Raw genomic sequence first — 12,500 nt, forward strand, 5'->3', positions numbered from 1 at the left:
GACCGGCACCCCCGACGACGACCACGGGTAAACGGCGGGACTTTGCCTCTTAAGCAAGTTTGACTGACGACTACCACGGCTATTCGGCTAGCTAGCTAGAGCTAGCTAGGTAGGTAGGTAGGTAGGTAGGTCCTCCTCCTCGGCCACCTAGCCGTCGTCGTCGTCGATCGAGCGACCGGGTATATTCAAGACGCCTCTACCGACACCACCACACCAGCGGGCAGTTTAGCGAGCTTGCCAACTCCTCTGCCTCCTCAAGCGCTTCCAGACGCCTACCGACACCACATGCTGCTGGCTGGCTGTCTGTTGTTACAATGGAATTTAAAAAAAAAAACAAACAAAAAACCCCAACTCTATTAAGATTTTCGATAGTTGGAAAATAATAATAAATTAAGATTTTCGATAGATTGAAAATAATGATAAATTGATTTTAGCAGGGCTGCTGAGTTAGCTTATAGGAGCGAGCTAAAGTAAGAAAGAAACACGCCGAAACACACCGACCGGCACCCCCGACGACGACCACGGGTAAACGGCGGGACTTTGCCTCTTAAGCAAGTTTGACTGACGACTACCACGGCTATTCGGCTAGCTAGCTAGCTAGGTAGGTAGGTAGGTAGGTAGGTAGGTAGTCCTCCTCCTCGGCCACCTAGCCGTCGTCGTCGTCGATCGAGCGACCGGGTATATTCAAGACGCCTCTACCGACACCACCACACCAGCGGGCAGTTTAGCGAGCTTGCCAACTCCTCTGCCTCCTCAAGCGCTTCCAGACGCCTACCGACACCACATGCTGCTGGCTGGCTGTCTGTTGTTACAATGGAATTTAAAAAAAAAAACAAACAAAAAACCCCAACTCTATTAAGATTTTCGATAGTTGGAAAATAATAATAAATTAAGATTTTCGATAGATTGAAAATAATGATAAATTGATTTTAGCAGGGCTGCTGAGTTAGCTTATAGGAGCGAGCTAAAGTAAGAAAGAAACACGCCGAAACACACCGACCGGCACCCCCGACGACGACCACGGGTAAACGGCGGGACTAACTGTGACTCTCTTAAGGTGTGAGGAGGCTTTGCCTCTTAAGCAAGTTTGACTGACGCCTACCGACACCGGTCAGGTCGGCGAGGCTCCCGGCGGCCCCGAGCGGGACCACAGGTTGCGGAAGGCGTCCAAGTGAGCGGCGGCGACGCCAGGAGGCCCCCGGGGTCGACTCCGCGGCCCCCGGGTCGGTGTGCGGGCCTCCAGAGCTCGATAAAGTAGTGGTGTCGCTAGCGGTCGAGAAGGCACTTTTCGACGCCTACTGCCACCCCCACATGGCGGTAGGCGCAAAACTGGAAAATCGCCGACCAGAAATGTCGCTTCGTATAATCGACGTTTTTTTTGACCACCATTTTCAGGTGTCGGAGGTGGGTCTGGACGAATACCAACACCATTTCTGGGGTTTCACAACCGCCCGGCTTCTCCGACATATGTTGGAAAGGAGTAGCGATCGAGCGAAGGGGGCTGTCGGTAGGCGGCCGCGGGTTGCATGTGTGCCCGGGACAGCACCCCCATCCAACTAAGGGGTGTCCCCCGGGGGCCAGGGGGACCTCGTCCAGGTCGGCCGGGCGCTTCCAGACGCCTACCGACACCGGTCAGGTCGGCGAGGCTCCCGGCGGCCCCGAGCGGGACCACAGGTTGCGGAAGGCGTCCAAGTGAGCGGCGGCGACGCCAGGAGGCCCCCGGGGTCGACTCCGCGGCCCCCGGGTCGGTGTGCGGGCCTCCAGAGCTCGATAAAGTAGTGGTGTCGCTAGCGGTCGAGAAGGCACTTTTCGACGCCTACTGCCACCCCCACATGGCGGTAGGCGCAAAACTGGAAAATCGCCGACCAGAAATGTCGCTTCGTATAATCGACGTTTTTTTTTGACCACCATTTTCAGGTGTCGGAGGTGGGTCTGGACGAATACCAACACCATTTCTGGGGTTTCACAACCGCCCGGCTTCTCCGACATATGTTGGAAAGGAGTAGCGATCGAGCGAAGGGGGCTGTCGGTAGGCGGCCGCGGGTTGCATGTGTGCCCGGGACACACCCCCATCCAACTAAGGGGTGTCCCCCGGGGGCCAGGGGGACCTCGTCCAGGTCGGCCGGGCGCTTCCAGACGCCTACCGACACCGGTCAGGTCGGCGAGGCTCCCGGCGGCCCCGAGCGGGACCACAGGTTGCGGAAGGCGTCCAAGTGAGCGGCGGCGACGCCAGGAGGCCCCCGGGGTCGACTCCGCGGCCCCCGGGTCGGTGTGCGGGCCTCCAGAGCTCGATAAAGTAGTGGTGTCGCTAGCGGTCGAGAAGGCACTTTTCGACGCCTACTGCCACCCCCACATGGCGGTAGGCGCAAAACTGGAAAATCGCCGACCAGAAATGTCGCTTCGTATAATCGACGTTTTTTTTTGACCACCATTTTCAGGTGTCGGAGGTGGGTCTGGACGAATACCAACACCATTTCTGGGGTTTCACAACCGCCCGGCTTCTCCGACATATGTTGGAAAGGAGTAGCGATCGAGCGAAGGGGGCTGTCGGTAGGCGGCCGCGGGTTGCATGTGTGCCCGGGACAGCACCCCCATCCAACTAAGGGGTGTCCCCCGGGGGCCAGGGGGACCTCGTCCAGGTCGGCCGGGCGCTTCCAGACGCCTACCGACACCGGTCAGGTCGGCGAGGCTCCCGGCGGCCCCGAGCGGGACCACAGGTTGCGGAAGGCGTCCAAGTGAGCGGCGGCGACGCCAGGAGGCCCCCGGGGTCGACTCCGCGGCCCCCGGGTCGGTGTGCGGGCCTCCAGAGCTCGATAAAGTAGTGGTGTCGCTAGCGGTCGAGAAGGCACTTTTCGACGCCTACTGCCACCCCCACATGGCGGTAGGTGTAAAATCGGAATAGACCGGACCAGGAATGTCGAGGGGGAAAAAAATGACAAAGTCCTGGTGTGCCTAGGCGTCGAGAAGGCACTTTGCGACGCCTACCGACATCCCCATGTGGCAGTAGGCGTAAAACTGGAAAATCGCCGACCAGAAATGTCGCTTCGTATAATCGACGTTTTTTTTGACCACCATTTTCAGGTGTCGGAGGTGGGTCTGGACGAATACCAACACCATTTCTGGGGTTTTCCAGTTTGAAAGTTTTATAAAACATGTTCGGTAGGAAGCACACTTTGGTGTGTCGGTTCGTCGGAGCAGCGACTCTTTGCCTCGTGGTGGTCCGGAACGTCTCTACGGGCTTGTCGCAAAGGCGTCAGAAAGTGGCATCTCCGCCGCCTAGGGCTGTCACCGTTATCGCTGTCGCCGCGCTCCAACTTGTTTTGATCCGCCGCCTTCGTTCCTGCCAACCGTGCGCCCGCTCATCGTCGTTAGGTTATAATACGTGGTACGTGTGTGTGCTTCTCCGTGGACCTAGGGCTGCTCGACGTGTCGAACGATATGTTGGAACAACTAACGGCTCCTTTTCCTGGTTCCATAGTCGTCGTGGTACCCGCGTCGTCAGCCATATCTATGTCCACCATGTTTAGCCGATACGTTTGCTGCAGCTTCTGCTTCCGCCTCAGCGTTCGCCGCTCTCAGCCGCCGCTGTTGTTGCTGCCGTTCTGCCATTCAACCACTACCTGCGAATCTTTCGATGATCGGCCGAACGACCCATCGCTGTGCGACCGATAAATCCTCCGGATTAGGGAGAAACGCCGCCGCTCTCTGCCGCCGTCGAACGGAAAAACGTACATTGTAACGAACGAACGAACGAACGAACGAATTAACGAACGAGCGAACAAACAAACAAAAATAGCCGCGGGGGATGCACTATGTAGATCCTGATCCCCTTGTAACCATACGTACGTTGTTCGATGCTCTCCCGTCCTGGAAGTCGCCGCAGCAAACAGGAGGATGAGCAGCAGCAGGCGCCGCCGCCGTAACCGCCGCCTGCCTGCCGCCTCCTACTCCTGTCAGCGTCCGATCTCACAGCCGTGTGAACGTTCGCTGACACCCGATTTCTTTCCGTCTGGCAAAACCTTGGACGTCCCGCTCGCGGTACACGTGCTGCAGCGACTTCTCGTCCGACAACGCATAAGCGTCGACGTCTGCCGCCGCATCTTCTGATACGTGGACGGTGATAGCGCTAGTCCCTTCTTGCGCCACCTCCACCTTTGTTAGCGCCAAAGAAGATCGATCGAGCAGTCGTGGTCGCAGTCGATTAACCCGTTTTCACCGTCCGCAGTTCCCAAGCCGCCGATCAAGTCGTTGCTCTTCTTGTTCGTTCTTCCCATACCGTCGATTTGCACGGCTGCCGGATGAGCCATCCTCTGTCCGGCGAAGCGCTCACGTCAGTGATCGATACTTGCACCGACAGTCCTCCCGCTCGCGACTCGGTGCTCGAATCGGACTCGTTCGTTTTTATCTCGATGCGATTGTGAAAAGGGGGACCGGTCGTCAATGTCGTGTGTGTCGACGATGTTGTTCGCCCGGTCCGCCGCGTTGTTGTCGTTTTTTTTTTTTTTTTTTTTTTTTCCCCTAACGTTCGCCGTCGCACGGACGAAAGGGTGAGAAAAAAAAAAAAAGCTCGAAAAAGCCGCCCAAAAAAATCGGACCGAGGAGCCGCTTGCGAGAACGCGCCATGTGCACGTTGTCTCTCCTCGGTTTTCCGAGCACGAACACGACGCCGGTCGGTCGGTCGGTCGACGAAGGCGACGACGAAGGTGACGGGAAAATTTACGCCGCCGCTGCCCTGGTCCAGCTCCTCCCCGATGACGGCTGTGATGTTGACGTTGACGTTGGCGACGACGACGACGACGACGGAGACGACGACGACGACGAGACGGCATCGATGGCGACCACGATGACGACGACCTCGACGAGTTCAGTCTGCACCTTGACCTCCGATGTCCGTGTGCACTGCCGTCGTGCTGTTTGTCGTTTGTCGTATGTATCGCTGTCAAGGGTGCCGTTGTCGTTGTTGTTGTCGACGTTGTTGCTTGCTCTCTCGTCTCGGTCGGTTGGTACGTTGATGACGACGACGACGACGAAGACGACGACGACGACGACGAGACGGCATCGATGGCGACCACGATGACGACGACCTCGACGATTCCAGTCTGCACCTTGACCTCCGATGTCCGTGTGCACTGCCGTCGTGCTGTTTGTCGTTTGTCGTATGTATCGCTGTCAAGGGTGCCGTTGTCGATGTTGTTGTTGTCGACGCTGTCGTCTGTTCTCTCTTCTCGGCCGGCTGTGACGTGGACGTTGACGACGACGACGACGAGACGGAATCGATGGCGACCACGATGACGACGACCTCGGCGAGTTCAGTCTGCACCTTGACCCTCGATGTCCGTGTGCACTGCCGTCGTGCTGCTTGTCGTTTGTCGTATGTATCGCTGTCAAGGGTGCCGTTGTCGTTGTTGTTGTCGACGTTGGTCGCTTTCGTTCTTTGAGTCTCGGTCTCGGTCCAAGTCAGGGGAGAAACAAAAAAGAGGCCATCAGCGCGGGCAGCGCGCTTCTTCTGACGGCGAACCCCCTCGAAAAATAAATAAACACGTGCCCGTCGTTGTAGTTGTCTGTCTTATGTCGGTCGGTCGGTCGGTCGGTCTGTCGTTCTGTCGAAACAAAGTCCCAAATTCCAACGATACCTGGTTGATCCTGCCAGTAGTCATATGCTTGTCTCAAAGCTTAAGCCATGCAAGTGTAAGTTCACGCCACGCATTAGAACGGGCGAAACCGCGAATGGCTCAGGAACCGGACCTAATCCTCGGGACCGTATTCCTCCTCGGAGGCGATGGATAACTGTGGCAATTCTAGAGCTAATACATGTGACACAGGCCGCGATCGGTCGGCGCGCCGTCGTCGCCACGCCTCGCGCGCTGGCACCCGCGTCGGCCGTTCCGGGTCGCGGCGCTACATATTAGACTGAGACCGATGCGCGTCATTCCGTCCTCCCGTCGTCGGCGTTCCCGCTCGCGGGTCCGTTCGGTGGCGGGGCTCATAGGGCGGCGCGCTCCGCTTTGGTGACTCTGGATAACTCACTGGTCGATCGCACGAGCTTTCACGCCCGGCGACGGGTCTCTCGAGGGTCCGCCCTATCAACTGTCGACGGTCGGTTAAGTGCCTACCGTGGTTACTACGGGTAACGGGGAATCGGGGTTCGATTCCGGAGAGGGAGCATGCGAAACGGCTACCACATCCAAGGAAGGCAGCAGGCGCGCAAATTACCCACTCCCGGCACGGGGAGGTAGTGACGAAAAATAACGACGCGGGACTCTGTCGAGGCCCCGCGATCGGAATGAGTACACTTCAAATCCGTTAACGAGGACCAACCGGAGGGCAAGTCTGGTGCCAGCAGCCGCGGTAATTCCAGCTCCGGTAGCGTATATTAAAGTTGTTGCGGTTAAAAAGCTCGTAGTCCGAACTCGGGTTCGTGGTCGCGCAAGCGGCCCCGGGGCGGCGGCGCCATCGTCCGTCGTTGACTTTGGTCGTCCGTTCGCATTCCCGGCCCTTTCCGCCGGTGTCAACCGCTAGCATACCCGCCACGCGGTCCTGCCGGCGAGGTGGACGAGGAGGTCGTGATCGGGATCCGGGAAAAAAAAAACAAGTGGTCGTCGGTTCGGTTCCGGGAGTAGTCTAACGGGGGGGTGCTACGTGTGTGTGTTTGGGTGCGTTCATTCGCATCCCCGCACTCTGACCCCCGCGCTTCTCTCCCTCTCCCTTTCCGCGCGTTCCTCTTTTTTTTTGAACCCCCCGGTCCGCTCCGAGTCCCTGCTTCGTGTCTTGTCTGCGCGCGTGTTGCGGTCGGCGGTTTCTCCTCCAAGGGTGCTCTTAACCGAGTGTCCGCGGCGGCCGGTACGTTCACTTTGAAAAAATTAGAGTGCTCAGAGCGGGCTGTTCAAGCTTGCATACGATAAGCATGGAATGATGGAAGAGGGCCTCGTCTACGTCTGTCGGTCTCCGTCTACGGCGAGGCAATGATCGAAGGGAGCGGTCGGGGCCACTCGTATTGCGACGTTAGAGGTGAAATTCTTGGATCGTCGCAAGACGAACTGCAGCGATGGCGTGTGGCAAGCACGTTTTCCTCGATCAAGAGCGAAAGTCGGAGGTTCGAAGACGATCAGATACCGTCGTAGTTCCGACCGTAAACGATGCCGACCGGCGATCCGCCGGCGTTCGCTTCCATGACCCGGCGGGTAGCCTGCGGGAAACCAGAGTTCGGTTCCGGGGGGAGTATGGTTGCAAAGCTGAAACTTAAAGGAATTGACGGAAGGGCACCACCAGGAGTGGAGCCTGCGGCTTAATTTGACTCAACACGGGAAAACTCACCCGGTCCGGACACCGGTAGGATTGACAGATCGATAGCTCTTTCTCGATTCGGTGGGTGGTGGTGCATGGCCGTTCTTAGTTGGTGGAGCGATCCGTCTGGTTGATTCCGATAACGAACGAGACTCCGGCCTGCTAACTAGTGCGCCGATGTCAGTGATTTTTACGGCGGGCTCGGCGTCCTCCGTGGCGCTCGGGTCCGGGTCGGTTTTCTCACGCACTTCTTAGAGGGACGGGTGGCAGAAAGCCACACGAGGCGGAGCGATAACAGGTCTGTGATGCCCTTAGATGTCCGGGGCCGCACGCGCGCTACACTGGAGGTATCAGCGGGGACTTCGCCCCGGCCCGAGAGGGTTGGGAAACCTCTGAACCACCTCCCGTGATAGGGATCGGGGCCTGTAACCAACCCCGTGAACGAGGAATTCCCGGTAGGCGCGGGTCAACAGCCCGCGTCGATCACGTCCCTGCCCTTTGTACACACCGCCCGTCGCTACTACCGATCGAACGGTCCGGTGAGGTCCTCGGATCTGGCCGACGACGCCGCCGGGCAGTGCGCGACGTGTCCGTCACGACACTCGTGCATCTACGCCTCGGCGTTCGATGCCTGGAGAAGACGACCGAACCCGATCGTTTAGAGGAAGTAAAAGTCGTAACAAGGTTTCCGTAGGTGAACCTGCGGAAGGATCATTACCGTTTTCCCGTTCGAGACTGGTTTGTTGTTTTCCGGCCTACCTCCTCTGTCTGTCGGCGTCAACGCCTCGAATGCGCGCAAACAAACCTATAAAAGGCGGAGCGAGAGATAGATTTGTGGTGACGCGGAGGTTTTTAAAGCCCCAGCTCTTCTTGCTTGCTTCCGCGTCTTACCACCTGTTTGTTTTTTCGCCCACCGCAAGTGATGGCCGCTTCTTCTTTGCCTTGTCGCCGCTTTATCGTTTTTTTTGTTTTTTTGCAGCCGCTGTGCCACCGCCGCTAGCTAAAAAAACAAACTACTCTCGCGACATTGCAATGCCGTCACGCCTCCTCGCACAGACCTCCTCGCACACTACTAAATCTATATAAACAAAAACTAATATAAAAAAACCAAGTGCTGAACCCTGGACGGGGGATCACTCGGCTCGTCCGTCGATGAAGAGCGCGGCCAGCCGCGATAACTGATGCGAATTGCAGGACTCAGTGAACATCGACACCTCGAACGCACATTGCGGCCCCGAGATCCCTTGTCTCGGGGCCACGTCCGGTCGAGAGGCGGAACGTTACATGTCTTTCTCCGTTAACGAAACGACATCTTGCCGTCCCCGTGCCCGCCCGGTCCTCGGCACGGTGGTAACCGGGACGTCGCAGGAGCGAGTGACGAGGGGGAAGAAAAATAAAAAAAGAATTGACTCCTTTCAATGTCTTTTTTTTTTTTAAAACCCTCTCCGGCCTCCTCCTTCGTCTCCCGCTGGCAGACCGCGGAGTCTTTTCCCTTTTCGACCGCGTGAAGAAACACTGTGGAGGAGGAGCAGGAGGAGTCTGTCCGAAAGCAGCCGAAGGGAGACCAAAAAAAAAGTACCGACCTAACCGACTGCCGACGTAAGCGCCGCCTGCTCGTCTCGCTCTCTGCCTCATGAAGGTGTCTCTCAGCGACGCCTCGAGCAGCGCGACGAGCACGGCCGTCGCACCGTAAAAAGGTGGCCGCGTCGTAGGCAACGCAACGTCGGATGGGGAGGACCCACGCTTTTTTTTAATTGTTGGCTTCTTCATTTTCGGTCGGACGGGCGCTATATCGGCCAGCCGTCGTCACACGGAGGGTACCGATCGAGATTCCTCTCCTCCAAACACCACACTCTACTAAAAACCGCCGCCCTCGGCTCGGACGAGACGACCCGCTGAACTTAAGCATATCGCTAAGCGGAGGAAAAGAAACCAACCGGGATTCCCTTAGTAACGGCGAGTGAACCGGGAGAAGCCCAACGCCGAATCCCGTCGCAAGTTAAAGGCTTCGGGACGTGTGGCGCATGGGTCGAAGGCAGCCGTTCGTTTTCGTCTCGCATAGTTCGGAGTTCCCGATCGGGGCCGCCCGCGGCGGGTGCCAGGCCCATTCGGTGCGGACGGCGAGCGACGGCCTTCGATCCGAGAGTCGGGTTGCTTGGGAACGCAGCCCAAATCGGGTGGTAAGCTCCATCCAAGGCTAAATACCGGGACGAGTCCGATAGTCGACAAGTACCGTGAGGGAAAGTTGAAAAGAACTTTGGAGAGAGAGTTCAAGAGAACGTGAAACCGCCCAGGGGTAAACGGGTGGGACCGCTCACCGCGATCGCGGGGGGACTCAGTCCGGTGCTGCCTAGGCTCGAGCCCAAACTCGATGTGTGTTCTTGAAAGAGAGGCCGTCGCGGCACAGGTCGTCGTTCGTCGTGTCCGCGGGGGACTCGTTCCCCGCGGTTCCAGCTTTTGTGCCCGCGTCGCCGACGAAGGAGACGGGCCGCGTGGATAGCGGGAAGGGAAACGTGGTGACGACCGCGGCGTCGGTAGGTGGCTGCGTCGGTTGGCTGCGACGGAGGGGACTCGTCCTCTCGATCGCTGCTGCCGCCGGGCCCTAACCCGCCGCATCCGTCGCCGCCGCTTCTTCTTTCCTCCTGCTCCCTCCGCGCGCGACTCCGCTGCACCCGTCCCCTTCATCATCGCTCGGCGTAATCATGGCGCGGGCGCTTCGGCGCGACCTCCGCGCGGCCGGCACCGGACGCACTTCCCCTCCGGTCCGTCGTCGCGACCCGTTCCCGGCGTGCAGGTCGAACACGCGGGTTTTTTTCCGTAGGCGGCAGGCGTTTCATCACCCTGAAAACCCCCGTCTTCCCACCTTGTGAAGTCGGGGGCCACCGGCCGTCGGGCCCGCGAACGTAACTGCCCCTTTCTGCCGGGAACGGAGGAAATCTGACACGATCCGTTACACGTGGCGAGCCGGTCCGTTTTGATCCCGCCGGAAGTCGCGTGCGGGCGACGCACTCTGTGTGTCGCTCCTTAGGCGCCCCACCGTCTCGGGCGCGTGCGCGATGAGAGGCGGGATAGGACTGGCGCGGCCTCGCCGTCACGCACCTCGCCGACGTTTCGGGTTCTTGTCGGGGGCAACCCCGCCCGCGCCCGTTTCCGTTTCCGGAGAGGTCGCTCGGCGACGCTTTTTTACTCGAGCCGCCCGCCACCCCGGGTCAGCGACGTGCATCGGCAACCCACCCGACCCGTCTTGAAACACGGACCGAGGAGTCCTGGCCGTTCGCGAGTCGTAGGGGCCACCTCTGACTAACCCCGAAGGCGAAGCGAAAGCGAGAGAGCGTGTAGGAGGGCGTCGATCGGGAGAGGTGTCGTGGCAAAGTCGTCCGGGGGTCGTCGGGGGGTGTCGTCGGTCTCGTGCCGTCGTCTTCTCCTCGCCTCACCCGCCTCCGAGCCGTGCCCGATCCCGCCGGCGCGGCGTTTTCGGCCTTCCGCCGTCGCTGCTGCGGTGCCCGCAACTTTTCCTTTTTTCTCTCTTCCCGAGAGAGATAGGAGAGGGAAGGCTCGTGGCTGACGTGCGGTTGTTTTTCCCTCCTCCCCGAGAGGGGACCGGCGCATCATCCAAAAAGGGGAATTGCCGGGCGCCAGCTTCCATATCCTCCTTCCGCCCATCGGTGAGATCCCGCGGCTTGAACTAGTCCTATTTTGTCGTCGAGTTTAGGCGCTGCGCGCGGGCGCATCACCCCCGGGTCGGTTTCCCCTTTTTCCGAGTACGACTCGGCCGACTCTGGCGTAGCGAGCGACCAGGGACCCGAAAGATGGCGATCCACGCCCGGTCGGGATGAAGCCAGAGGAAACTCTGGTGGAAGTCCGAAGCGCCTCTGACGTGCAAATCGATCGTCGGAACCGGGTGTAGGGGCGAAAGACCAATCGAGCCGTCTAGTAGCTGGTTCCCTCCGAAGTTTCCCTCAGGATAGCTGGCGCTCGATCGTCGCAATTCCATCCGGTAAAGCGAACGATTGGAGGCCCCGGGGCCGTTCACGGCCTCGACCTACTCTCGAACTCGGAACGGGTGGAACGGGCCGACTCTCCCGAACGACGGAGCCGACCCATCCGGCCGCCGCCGCCAGCACGCTTCGCTGGGCGGTTGGTCACCTCGAATGCGAGTGCCAAGTGGGCCACTTTTGGTAAGCAGAACTGGCGCTGTGGGATGACCAAACGTCCGGCTAAGGTGCCTAACGCGACGCCCATGAGATCCCCGAAAGGGTGTCGGTCGATATAGACAGCAGGACGGTGGCCACGGAAGTCGGAATCCGCTAAGGAGTGTGTAACAACTCACCTGCCGAATCGACCGGCCCCGAAAATGGATGGCGCTGGAGCGACGGACCGATGCCGGACCGTCGCGGCGAGGAGCGATGAACTTTCGCGCCGAACGATGCCGCGACGAGTAGGAGGGCGCCGCGGCGAGCACGGAAGCCTAGGGCGCGAGCCCGGGTGGAGCCGACCGCGGGTGCAGATCTCGGTGGTAGTAGCAAATATTCGAACGAGACCTTCGAAGACCGAAGTGGAGAAGGGTTCCGTGCCAACGGCGGTCGAGCACGGGTCAGTCGGTCCTAAGACGCGGGCGAAAGTCTTCCCGAAAGGCGCCGGATCCGTTATGAAAGGTGAAAGGAAAGCGAATCGAATCGAATCGAATCAAAAGCCCAAACAAAAAAAAAGCGGCCGGCCTCCCGTCGAAAGGGAATCGGGTTAATATTCCCGAACCCGGACTCGGAGAGGGCCCGGGGGTGGCGACGCTGTCGGCAGCGATGTCGGCGGCGCCCGTCGCTTCCCGGGCGAAACCGCGGTGACGCAAGCGAGCCCGGAGACGTCGCCGGGAGCCCCGGGAAGAGTTCTCTCTTCTTCGTAAAGGACCATGTCCGTGGAATCGGCTCGTCCGGAGATACGGAAAAGGTACCTGTAGAGCGCCGCGGCTCGGGCGGCGTCCGGTGCGCTTTCGGCGGCCCTGGAAAATCCGGGTCCGGTTTTCGCAGCTCTCGAGTCGGTCCGTACCCACCATCCGCAGCAGGTCTCCAAGGTGTACAGCCTCTCGTCGATGGCATCAATGTAGGTAAGGGAAGTCGGCAAAATGGATCCGTACCTTCGGAAGAAGGATTGGCTCCGAGGACCGGGTCGGTCGGGCCGTGCCCGCGCGAAGCGAGGAACCGGTACGGGGCTGTAGCGTT

General features: G+C 59.3%; 2 non-coding genes and 1 pseudogene across 2 annotated transcripts in view; all 3 read left to right on the plus strand.

The window, feature by feature from the left end:
* The first annotated feature begins 5,630 nt into the window (after window positions 1-5,630).
* Window positions 5,631-8,001, plus strand: LOC145273445 (small subunit ribosomal RNA; annotated as a pseudogene).
* A 400-nt stretch (window positions 8,002-8,401) lies between these two features.
* Window positions 8,402-8,559, plus strand: LOC145273426 (5.8S ribosomal RNA). The gene has a single exon (XR_013866386.1). It is a non-coding gene; the product is annotated as a 5.8S ribosomal RNA (ribosomal RNA).
* A 593-nt stretch (window positions 8,560-9,152) lies between these two features.
* LOC145273214 (large subunit ribosomal RNA) overlaps window positions 9,153-12,500 on the plus strand; it is a 5,721-nt gene continuing 2,373 nt past the window's right edge. Inside the window, exon 1 of the ribosomal RNA XR_013866242.1 lies at window positions 9,153-12,500. This exon is cut by the window's right edge and continues 2,373 nt beyond it. This is a non-coding gene — a ribosomal RNA (large subunit ribosomal RNA).

The sequence above is a fragment of the Euprymna scolopes genome, unplaced genomic scaffold (genome assembly GCF_053919585.1).
Source record: "Euprymna scolopes isolate OS-2025 unplaced genomic scaffold, ASM5391958v1 sca1, whole genome shotgun sequence".
NCBI classification, from domain to species: domain Eukaryota; kingdom Metazoa; phylum Mollusca; class Cephalopoda; order Sepiida; family Sepiolidae; genus Euprymna; species Euprymna scolopes.